The sequence below is a fragment of the Phragmites australis genome, chromosome 13 (genome assembly GCF_958298935.1).
Source record: "Phragmites australis chromosome 13, lpPhrAust1.1, whole genome shotgun sequence".
In the NCBI taxonomy this organism is placed as follows: domain Eukaryota; kingdom Viridiplantae; phylum Streptophyta; class Magnoliopsida; order Poales; family Poaceae; genus Phragmites; species Phragmites australis.
The window spans coordinates 16,674,952-16,686,651 of NC_084933.1; positions in this window are offsets into that span (position 1 = coordinate 16,674,952).

Below are 11,700 nucleotides of genomic sequence, written 5' to 3' on the forward strand. Positions count from 1 at the left end.
TTTACTTTCTTAGGGGTGTTTAAGCTTTGCCCAATCAAAATTGGAGGTTTGACGATCAAAATGTGGCCACTGTTTGGTTTCCAACGTATTGGCTGGGCATCGTCTGATTTAGCGGAAAATTTGACAAAATGCCACTCCTTTCCACTGAGTCAACGCGTATTTTATTTTAAAGAAGTCGAACTTTGTAGATTTTAACTAGCAATTACTCAAACTATAAGTATGTTTAGTATATGAATATTATATAACTAGATTCATATTTTAATTTTTTAATACTATATTGATTTTATAGCTATAAATCATATATTTTATGAGAAAATAAATATCAAAATTTAATTTTGAAAATAGTGTCACAATAAATATTCCTGGACGGATGGAGTACTTTTTTTATGTAAACCGAGCCCATCTATATCGGGCGTGTTTTTTGGACTGCCCAAGTGCCCATACAACCTACAAGGCTACAAAGAACGTTCGTCTGTCTGTTAGCCTCGGAATGAACGGCCCATCAAGCCCAGGAGCCCGCGGCCCGTGGCTGAGGCAACTTGTGTTCCTCCTTTTCTTTTCCCAAACAATTTTTAAATTGACACTCACTTTAAGAGAAGAAATGGGTTCACTTAGAAGCTTGAAAATTCCTACTCCTACAAAGAACCCATGTCCTCCGATTTTTTTTAAAATAATATTAATTTAATGAAAAATTACCAAGATAATATGTATTTTTAAAAAATTGTAAAAATAACACCCTGAAAGCAACATGTGCTTTAATCCTGACAGGAGCCCATCTCGTGTCAGGCCACCTGTTGGCAAATATTGCCAATAGGAACTATTTTTTAAATTATCCAAAAATGCATATTATTTTTTAATTTTCTATTAAATTAATATTACTTTTAAAAAAACTACATGTCCTCCCTCACGCTAGAAAACACGCGTTCGCTACAAAACGCTGAAGGGATAATGATGCCAAGTTGTCCTACACTCAGATGGAGACCTGGCGCGATGCGTCGGACTCGGTGTCTATAAAAAGGAGGAGAATGGCTCGTTGCGGCCCAGGGATCCAGGGGAACGCACTGAACCAAGCCGAGGGGATCAGACAGCCAGGAGGAAATCTGCTGAGATGGAGGTGGAGGAGATGAGACTAGAGGACATGGTCGACATGATGTCATTGTTCGACGACCCACTGGAGGCGCCGTGGCTCGTGCCGGTAGGGAGCAAGCGGAAGGAGACGAAGCAGGAGTCGTGGATGACCACGCGCTAGGTCGCCGAGGCCGCGCACGCAGCGGTCACCTTGGCAGACGAGTTCATCCGACGCATGCGGGAGGCTCACCTCGCCGCGCAGGCGGAGCTGGAGCTGGAGGCGAGTGTAACACCTCAGGAACCATAACAAGTCTGTAATGTCACTTAGACTAATTTACAGGGTGATGAAGATTAGAAGAAAATTTTTACAACACCTCCCCTATAAATTGAGTATAACTAACCAAACACCATATAGAAAAGTAAACAAAGCATCACACTAGCATCAATAAATATCCTAACAATCGAGGAACAAGCTTTAATAATGAAAAAGTACCACGACAGATCAACCATACAACAAAAGTGTCTAAAGCTCGCTAAAAAGATGTCACAAAAGATAAACCAAAGACAAAGGTGTTTGTGCAAACGACGTGCAGTTACCCATCAACTCAAGACGCACCTACAAAGATAGCAAGAGTGAGATTCAAAAATCTTAATAAGCTATCATCCGCTAGCTATGTTTCACCATAGCAATAACAATCCAAAATAGTATTAAAGACTTTCTTACAACATAAAAATGACATCAAAGCGATTAAAGCAAAAGACGTTTGCAACAAAAAAACAATTAAAATAAAGACATCCATATAAATCCATATGTATGCATATGCTATGCTCTTCCTCATCCTTACCCCTCCTCGGGTAACATTAGGGTGTGCACCGTACCTCTCTACGGGCAATGTATGGTGTTGTACTGTACACTTCTCGGGTAACATACGATGTTGTACCGGTAGGATCGTGACCATAGGATAATGACATAACTTTCAATGCATGAGATACACATCTATGACATGCTTCATGCATAAGTAACACATAACTTCCAACATTGCACACTATAGTAAATGAACAACTTCCAAGCGACAAATCTCGCTTAATTCACTTCTTAATTCAAGAATTCAAGTAAACTTTAGAAAGTACATTCAGAAAGTATATATTAAGACATCATGCATAATCTAAGGACATAATTTCAATATAGGTATATGTGTCATGCTTCGCATTTGAGAAATATAAACAACTGCAAGAGAGAAGACATATCTTACTTCTTTTACCTCATAATTAAGGGAAAATATCAATTCTTCAGAAGGCATAAGGTAATTCACACACTCACATTTAATTTAATAAATTATTAGTAAGTGCGGCAATTAAAAGATGGAGGTAACCAAATAACAAGTTAAAGTGTAGCCATCTACTACATTTGCTTGCCTTCACCGATGACAAAGACGGGAACTAGCTGCGTCTCGAAGCGGCATCACCTGAACAAGTGCATAGATTAGTACCAAAACACCACAACAACAAAAGCAAAAAAGGAGACACACTCCTATATCCAAAACCCCCCACAAACATGACAACCGAGGGTTAAAAAAACATCTATCATTTTGTTTGCAACATACCGAGTGAGAACCTCCTCTAGCTAGGTCAAACACCGAGACAACGACGAACGGACTAACCTTCGCCGGACAACCACACTGATTCAACAAAAACTCCTAAATCGCTTAACAAGAACAAGATAAAGGCCTTCAGAAAGCCAGCGACGAGGCCTACAACTTTCCTTTTAAACATACAATAAAATCCGATACTGGTTAGCCCTAATTTGAAATTGCTGCACACTAAACGGATTATCGAAACACTAATCCGATGACAAAGACAACCAATCTCAACTATACACAAGCATCTAAGTACTACGGAGAGACCACCTTCACAACGAGGAAAAAAATGATTCAATGATGAATTCAACGAAACTCCAAAAAAATCCTCCTTCCTTTCCTCTTCCTATTCCTCCTTCCTTCTCCTTTCTTGTTCCTATTCCTTTTCTTTTCTTTCTTTCTTTCTTTCCTTTTCTTTTCTTCCTCTTTCTTTCTTTCCTTTCCTTTTCTTCCTCTTTCTTTCTTCTTTCTTTCTTCTTCCTTTCCTTTCCTTTCCTTCCTCTTTCTTTCTTTTTTCTCTGGCCGGTCGGCCCTTCCTCACAACCCCCTCCATGCCCCTCCCTCCCACGCCCCTGCACCACCTCACATCCACCGGCCAACGACACTCTAGCAGGCGACTGGCGGCCAAGTGGCGCAGCTAGGCTGTGACCATGCAAAAGAGCGACGGTGGCCAAGGCGGCGCTGCTGGGCAACGACGGTGGGAGGCTATGATGATGGTGGTGGGAGGCTACTACGACGATGGTTGGGGTAGCACAGTGACGGCTCGAGGTAGTGACTAGGCGCGACGGCGGGCAACGATGGTGGGACCAACAACGGTGGCTGGACAACACCGAGGTGATGGCCGGTGGCGGCCAACTAGGGTTTGGGTGGTCGGGTAGGTGGATGGGGGAGGTCAGGCCAAGTGGTGTCGGGCTCAGCCCCACTTATCCACATGGGTTTCCTTTCTTTTATGTATTACAACGAGTCCCTCATTCCCCACTTGTCGTCCAGACGCCCCTGGTACCATGGCCTCCTGTGTGACAAGAGGCACAGGAGAAAGACGGAGCTAGACCTGGCTCAAGACCCAGGCCACATCCAGACATATGCCTATTAAAGTCTGGTGATCTATGGGAACTATAAGAGAATTAAAGATAGAACACGAGCTACGACTCATGCCATGGCTCCTGATGCCCCGGTGGGAGCTCCGCCCCTACACAGGAGCGGCCATGATCTTTGGCTGATAGATACGTCTGTCAGTTGAGATCCCATGATGAACTAGCAACTAGCCAATCTTTCCTGTGTTACTACTATCTTTTGTTTACCGAACTGCATCTTGTGTGACGTTTAGGTGATCCTTTGAGCGTTATGCATTACATATTTACAGTGTTCATGTACCAATTTCAATCATGGCCTGCTTTTAACTCAGATTATTGTGTTGATCTCTGCATGGCTGACTGCCTGGATATTAGTTTTTGTACACTTAGTAGGGATTTTGATGAGCCTATGGCTTCTTCGGATATGATCAATACCGCTAATAATCCTCAAATCATACAAGGTCCAATTACAAGAGCATGTGTACGACAATTAGACCATCAGGTGAACTCGTTTCTCGTTGTTCGTGTTTTCTTGGATGGATTACTACTAAATTCTTGTGATATTTAATTGCTTAGAAAGGTGGGAGAAGCACTGCAACTTTATCCGGATGTCACTCCTCGAAGGCCAAGTCTACTTGGACTCGAGGCTAAGCTCTAGTCGATGTCGTGGATGTGGTCGAAGTCGTGGTTGTGGTCGAGTCTCAAGACAGCACGTCAGTAAAACGAGCATAACTCTCTCATATGAAGTTAGTTTTAGACGTTCTTGGACTTACTGGAAAGCTTATGTCTAGCCTTTTCCAATGGATCTATGCTCGACCAAATATTCCTTATAATTTAGTCAGAGTCAAAGTAACAAGGTGCTGCATCACCGTTCTGGACCTGTCAGGTTTTGTAATCGTGTCGAGGTCGGAGTCCAGGTTGTGCACACCTCTTTTCACGGCTGCACAACCCTAGGTTGACCCTTTATGTCCCCCTATAAATATACGGTAGCCGTCATAGTTTAGGCTTAGGTTTAGCTTAGATTATTTTATTTTAGATAGTTTCGTCATTTATCGGTTTGTTGAATCCCAAACTCGAGTACTTCATAAGTAATTAGCAATATTCAGATTGCATCTACCTGTTCTTACTTGTGTTCTCGATTTGCTTGTAGGAAAAGCCTTCTTGGTGAGGTCAACTGCGTCTTGGCACTGTTGATAACCACGGAGTAGTGGTATAGTGGCTGCGAGGGTTTTCAATCTGTTCTGTTCGGAGCCTTTGGGTCATCAACGTCAAAGCTCCACCAATCGATTTATCATATATTAACTTTCGAAAGATCGGAAAACGCGCATCAAGTGGTATCAGAGCCTTGGTTGCCCGTTAGGTAATATAAGTTATCCCCTTTGTTTAGTTTTGTTCCATTACCTAGAGTCTAGAAAAATTGTCCCACAAAAATATTTAGATAATAGTTCTTCTGCTGTCCAAACCACTTTGAGCTTTTCGCAATTTTGTTTTCAGTTTTCGTGCTATTGAGTTTGAGTCCATCGTCGGTGTCTTTGTTGCTAGTCGAGTCGTCGTGTTCTAGTTTCTAGTGTCGAGTCTTTCCTGTCTTAGTCATCGTGTATCTCGATTTGCCCTTGTCTGCTTTAGTCGAGATTGTGTCACAGGCCGTGCCGACAACTAGTCAAGTTTGACCATCAACTCAGGTTCTACTAGTCATGTTCGACCACCTGCTCCACTTCAACCACTAGTCGGGTTCGATCATCAACTCAATTTCGACCACTAGTTGTGTTCGATCACCTACTCGAATTCGACAATGTACTCGGGTTCGACCACTAGTCGAGTCGACCATCTAATCGGGTTCGACCACTAGTCACTCTGACCACCCACTCGGGTCCGACCACCTAGTCGTGGCGACCACCTAGTCGGATTCGCCCACCTTTTCGGATCCGACCACTTAGTCAGAGTCGCCCACCTTCTCGGATCCGACCACCATAGCTGAAACAGAGGTAGCCAAAGTTGAGAGAGAGAGAGAGAGAATATTTTTATTACATTTATACCCCTACTCTCCAGAAAAAGTTTGTGACCCATATACCTCTTTCGACTTAGAAAAGTCAGTAGAAGAGTTTTGAGTTTATGTCACATTCGCAAAAAAAAAAAGCAAGCAAGAAGCAAAGAGTGCAAAAAGAGAGAAAAAAGAGAATTAAAAAAAAGAGCATCAATTTGCATTGCGAATTTTGTTCCATTGTGCTTGTGTCTGATATAGTCTTCGGCTTGCTTGAGCTAGTTCTAGGAACGTGATCGGGCTAGCAACTGTGACAAGTACTGTGGACTTTTATTCAGCTTTGCTAATCTGATTTCATTAATTGCTATTCCTTGCTACTAAATATTGCCTGTCCAAGCTACACCTTCTCTCGATCAGAACGGTATATTCCCTTGCAACTACCTCACTCGCACCCGATAAGGTATCACGAACCAGCCATCGGTTGTACCAACTGCGGTGATTGGTAAGAACACATGCAAGAGCGTGGTAAGACGCTTGAGAGTGTGTGACTCCACCTCCACCACCTAATAGTTGATAGGGATAATTTATCTTTCGTTATTTTCTATCTTCGACTAACCATGGCAGGAGAAGCATCAGATGCGAAAGAGTGTGTTTTGAGGGAAGAACTCACAATGTTGGATGATCATCGACAAATTATTAATGACGACATCGACAAGAAGCTTACGGGAACCAATACAACATTGCAATGACTTAATGAAAGCATTGCAATGCTCAATACACGCTTTGATCGATTGGTTAATCCGCCATCGAACAATGGTCGAGTGGATCCTCATGGTGCAACCTATGAACAAGAGGAGTCCGTCACGGATGATGAAATTTTGAGACAAGAACGTGATGCCTTTGATGAACGATAAAGGAACCGATTGAACTTCAACCGTCAAGGTATGAGAAGTAATAATTTTCAGCAACATAACTCACGTATTAATGATGATCTATTTGCTAAGGTTAAGCTTACTATACCATCTTTTGAGGGTGCTTATGATGCTGAAAGGTATTTAGATTGGGAGATGACGGTAGAATAGAAGTTTAATGCTCATTTAGTTCCTGAAGTGCATAGAGTTAGGCAAGCCACTAGTGAATTTAAAAATTTTGCAATCATCTGGTGGAATAGGGTATGCATCGACGGATTAGTGCCTACTACATGGAATGCTTTAAAGGTTGCTATGCGTAATAGATTTGTTCCACTCTCTTTTAAATATAATTTGCGTAAGAAATTGCAGCGCTTAAACCAATATGATAGATCCGTAGAAGAATATTATCAGGAGCTTCAAATTAGTATGTTGCGTTGTGATATTATTGACGATGAAGAGACTGCAATGACACACTTTTATGGAGGGTTAATGCATGAAATTCAGGACATAGTTGATTACAAAGAATACGATAGTGTTCCTAGATTGTTCCAACTTGTGTGTTTGGCAGAAAAAGAATTGCAGGGACGACAACAAAGGCCAAAGAGCAATTTTGGAAGGACGACTACTTCCAAATCAACACAGGAACAAGTCAAAATAGCCCCACGTTCAGCTACACGGTCTGTTACCCCCTTCTTGAGTAGGGCACGTTTAGCAGTACCTTCGACACCGTCACACACTTCCGAGGTAAGCAAATCCGTAAGTGTGCAGGGTCCAGCGAAGAGCTCTTCTTTGGTTGCCTCGACTGGTCGCACAACTGGGATTATTTGCTACCATTGTAAAGGAATGGGCCATGTCATGAAGGATTGCTTAAGTCAGCGCGCGTACATTGTAACAGAAGACAGTGGATATGTAAGTGCTAGTGATGTTGAGGATGAATATGCTCTTGCAGCTAACCATGCAGGTGACGAGGATGGATGTGAGACGGATATCGACCATGACAAAGTGTTTGATGCCACTGCTATGAAGGATTATCAGACCCTCATTATGCAGCGAGTGTTGAGCACTCAAATGGAGCAAGCGGAACAGCTACACCATCACAATTTGTTTCAGATGTTCCTCATAGTCAAGGATTCTTGTGTTCGAGTCATTATTGATGGAGGAAGCTGCCACAACTTGCCTTGCCGATATGATCAAGAAGCTTGCCTTGCCGATAAGAAACCATCCTCACTCTTATCATATTTAATGGTTCAATAACAGTGGTAAGGTGAAGGTAATACAAACAACTAGGGTGCATTTTTCTATTAGTTCATACCATGATTGTGTTGATTTCGATGTAGTGCCCATGCAAGCATGTTCACTTTTGTTAGGATGATCATGCGAGTTTGATACTGATGCAACACATCATGATAGAAGTAATAAGTACATCCTTATGCATAAAGGAAAGGAAATAACTTTTCTGCCTTTAACCTCTGTTGAAATTGTGAAATGTGAACAAGAGATAGCTGAAAATAAGAGAAAAGAGTTTGAGAATGAATCTGAAAATCAGCAAGTAGTAGAAAAAGTTTTTCCACCCAAAAAGGAGAAAGCAACAACAACTTCTAAGTCCGATGGAATTAGACTGAAAGGATGTCTTATGCTTGTTACTAAATCTGATCTTACTGAAATTTATGCTAATAAGCTGTCATGCTATGCTTTGATATGCAAAGAGGCCTTAGTTTCACTCGAGAATATATCTAGCTCTTTGCCTCCTGCTGTTGCTAACCTTTTGCAGGGGTTTTTGGATGTATTTCCAGCTGAAGTCCCCCGGGATTACCACCAATTCGAGGGATAGAACATCAAATTGATTTGATTTCGGGAGCAAACTTGCCAAACTGTGTTGCATATAGGACCAACCCGGAAGAGACTAAGGAAATTCAACGACAAGTCCAAGACCTTTTGGATCACGGGTACGTACGAGAAAGTGGTGGTGAATCCTGACTATAGAGTCTGAATTGAGTCTAGTAGGCCACAGCTCATCTCGGCAGTCAAACTGGCCCTAGTGGCAGTTAGGCCACTAGGCCTGGTCGGCAACACCTCGGCAAGGTTGCCGGTGAAGCCTTTGGCCAAGGGTGGTACCAAAACACTCTATAGGACTAGGGGAGTGTATTTTGGATTGTTTAGGCGATATGCATGGGGCCAAAATCATAGGTCCCATGGATTAGCATCCATGGCTATGTGGAGCTTGGTCCTATGGCTATGGGGAGTGGGGGAAATTTTGGAGAAAACAAGGGAAAGGGGGTTGGAGAGCTTCACCTTGGTGGTGGAAAGCTTCCTAAAGGGTTGGCTGGCTCTAGGGAAGCTCTGATATGGAGATCGACTCTAGGCTGCTCCAACTGGCCTAAAGATGGAAGAAGATGTGGGGAAGCTTCTCTAGTGAGAAAGACAGTGTGGTGGAGTTCGTGGAAGTCTTCAGGAAGCTCAGGGAAGCCATCTTCGTGAATCTCCAGCCGTCGTGGTGCTCGAGGTGGAGCTCTCCTCTCTCTCTCTCTCTCTCTCTCTCTCTCTCTCTCTCTCTCTCTCTCTCTTCCGGTTTTGGGTGGAAGAAGGCTTGGGGCTTGCTCTGGCGAAGGGGGATGCTTGGGGATGAGCTCGGGGACGACGTGGATGACATTCTCCTTCAAGGTTTAGCTTCTGTTGAGTTCGAGGTGGAGGAATGTTGAGGGATCCTCTCTCTCTCTCTCTCTCTCTAGGGTGTCGGAAGGAATGAACGAGTGAGGGAGTTAGAGGTGGTCGATTGGGATTTAGTGGCTCTGAGCATTGGCGGTTAGACTGTGGGGAGGCCAAGTCAGACTGTAATACCCTAAATTCTCAATTTTCACAATAGTTTAAAATTTGCTAAATTTAAATAGGAGTTGTAGATTTTGTTCAATTTAGAAGGAAATTAATTTCTAAAATTAATTTGCCATAGGTTAAATTTATGTTTGATGCATTCATGCTGTAGTAGTTGCAATAGGTTTTATGAGTGAAAAATGTTTGCAAAAGTTCGCTAGAAGACGTTCGTTTAAAAACACTATACAAAAATGGTTTAAAAATAAAAAGAAAAGCGTTTCTTATTTCTTAAATCCTTCCTGGGCCATTTTCCTTCTCAAATATGGCCCAAACTCCCTCTTCCCCTCCCTCCTTTTCTCTCTCGGGCTGGTTTCCCTCCTTCTTCCCGCATGGGTCGAGGCTGGCTTCTCCCACGCTCCCTCTAGGCTTGGCAGAAAACATAAGTAAACGGGCTTCCGCCTGAGCTTCCTATTCACCCAGCCGAGTTGGCCTCCCCGCTCCCGAGCCAGCCTCCCCTCCTGCCCCTCTCTCTGCCATGAGGTCCTGGCTCAAGCCACGCCGCGCCGCGCCGAGCCACTAAACCGGGCCATCTCCCCTTCTTCCTCCCCCGCCTGGCTTGATCCCCTCCGCCGGCCGCTGCCAAATTCGTGCCTCCCCATGCCCTTTCTCCTCCCCGTAATGACCAGACCTGAGCCTTTATGCCCCATCATGAAGCCTCCATCCGTTTCCCCTCTCCTTTACCCCTCTTTATTACTCAAATTTGAGCTGTAATCGCTGGCCAATATGGCCATTATCGCTGTCACTTCATCTCTGAGCCCAAGCCGTTCTGGTGGCCCGTGCACCTTTTTAAGCCTCCCATGGCCTTCACAGCGAGGTTCCCAACCCCATCCACCCGCTCACACCCTCTCTCATCGCTCGGATTGCCGTCAGCACCGTCATCTTCTTCATCTCTAATGAGGTTGCACCGCCGCTGCCATTCTTCGTGGTTGCACTGTCTCTGCCATGTTAACATTCTCTCTGACACTGTAGGTCCTTCCGGAGTCGAATTCATGGGCCATCGTCATCGATCGGTCGTTGGAACCCCTTCCCCAATGCTGCATCGACCTCCATCGCCGTTAGTCACTCGACTGCCTCGACTTCTCTCTCGCCTCATTTTCGCTTGGGGTGAACTTCCGATGCTTCTTCTCCATTTTCTGCCATTCATCGAAGCACCTCGGCCACTAGAGCACTTTCTGGCCACTCTCCGGTCGCCCACTACTGCGCTGATCCCCTCCGGCGCCTTTGGTCAACAGTGGACCCGTGGGCCGAGCCCTTTCTTTCGATCCATGATCCCTTGGACCCGGTCCGTGCATTTTTCTTGAACAAAAATATTTCAATTCTGATTTATGAAGTCATCTTGCACAATAAAAAGGATTTTTATAATAAAATAAATCTATAACTCTTTGAAATTAGGTAATTTTGCAAATATGCCCCTTGATTTTCAAACCATCATAACTTTTTGCTCGTAGCTCCGTTTTAGGTGTTTTTCGCGCTCAAATTCTCTTAGCGACGTGCAGAATCTTTTTATAGGGGTTTTGCCTAGTTTTATTATAGTTTGATGTACTATTCTTAGTAGTTCCTTTTGTATGCTTTTTTTTTATGCCGATTAGAAGGTGAGCAGTTCGTGAACTTGCAAGACCAAGCTTTTGAAGACTTTAAGCAACCCTTAGATAAAGGAAAGTGTACTTGAACATCTTGCACATATGTTAGGATATTTATATTAATTGTTTATCCTTCTTGCATGTCTAAATTGAAAACCTATGAATAGGGTAGATATGATGGAATCACTGTTAGCGGTGAAACCTTAGTGGGTGCTTGCGGGTCGGTGGCAGCTTTGTAAAGGCCTTTTAGTAATCTCTTGGCAACACACCATAGGAAGTGTGTAAGTGCTTGGCCAGCACAACAACATGGGAACTGTCAGCTAGTAATGTGGGTGATGAAATCACGACCCGTGGGGAAAGATGGGCAAACTACACAGAGTATCAAACTGATCGATCAACCATGCTTATAGTCAAGAGCGGCTTGGACTTTGTCACGTCCCAAATTCTATAATCACGTGATTAAGCTTAATCATGCATCATTAGCATCATAATTAATTTTGAGGTAAATTATTTTGGCGCACTAGAGTACTTTGTTTGAAATCAATTGGATGAGAGAAAGAAATTCAGGAGAGAAAAGAATTG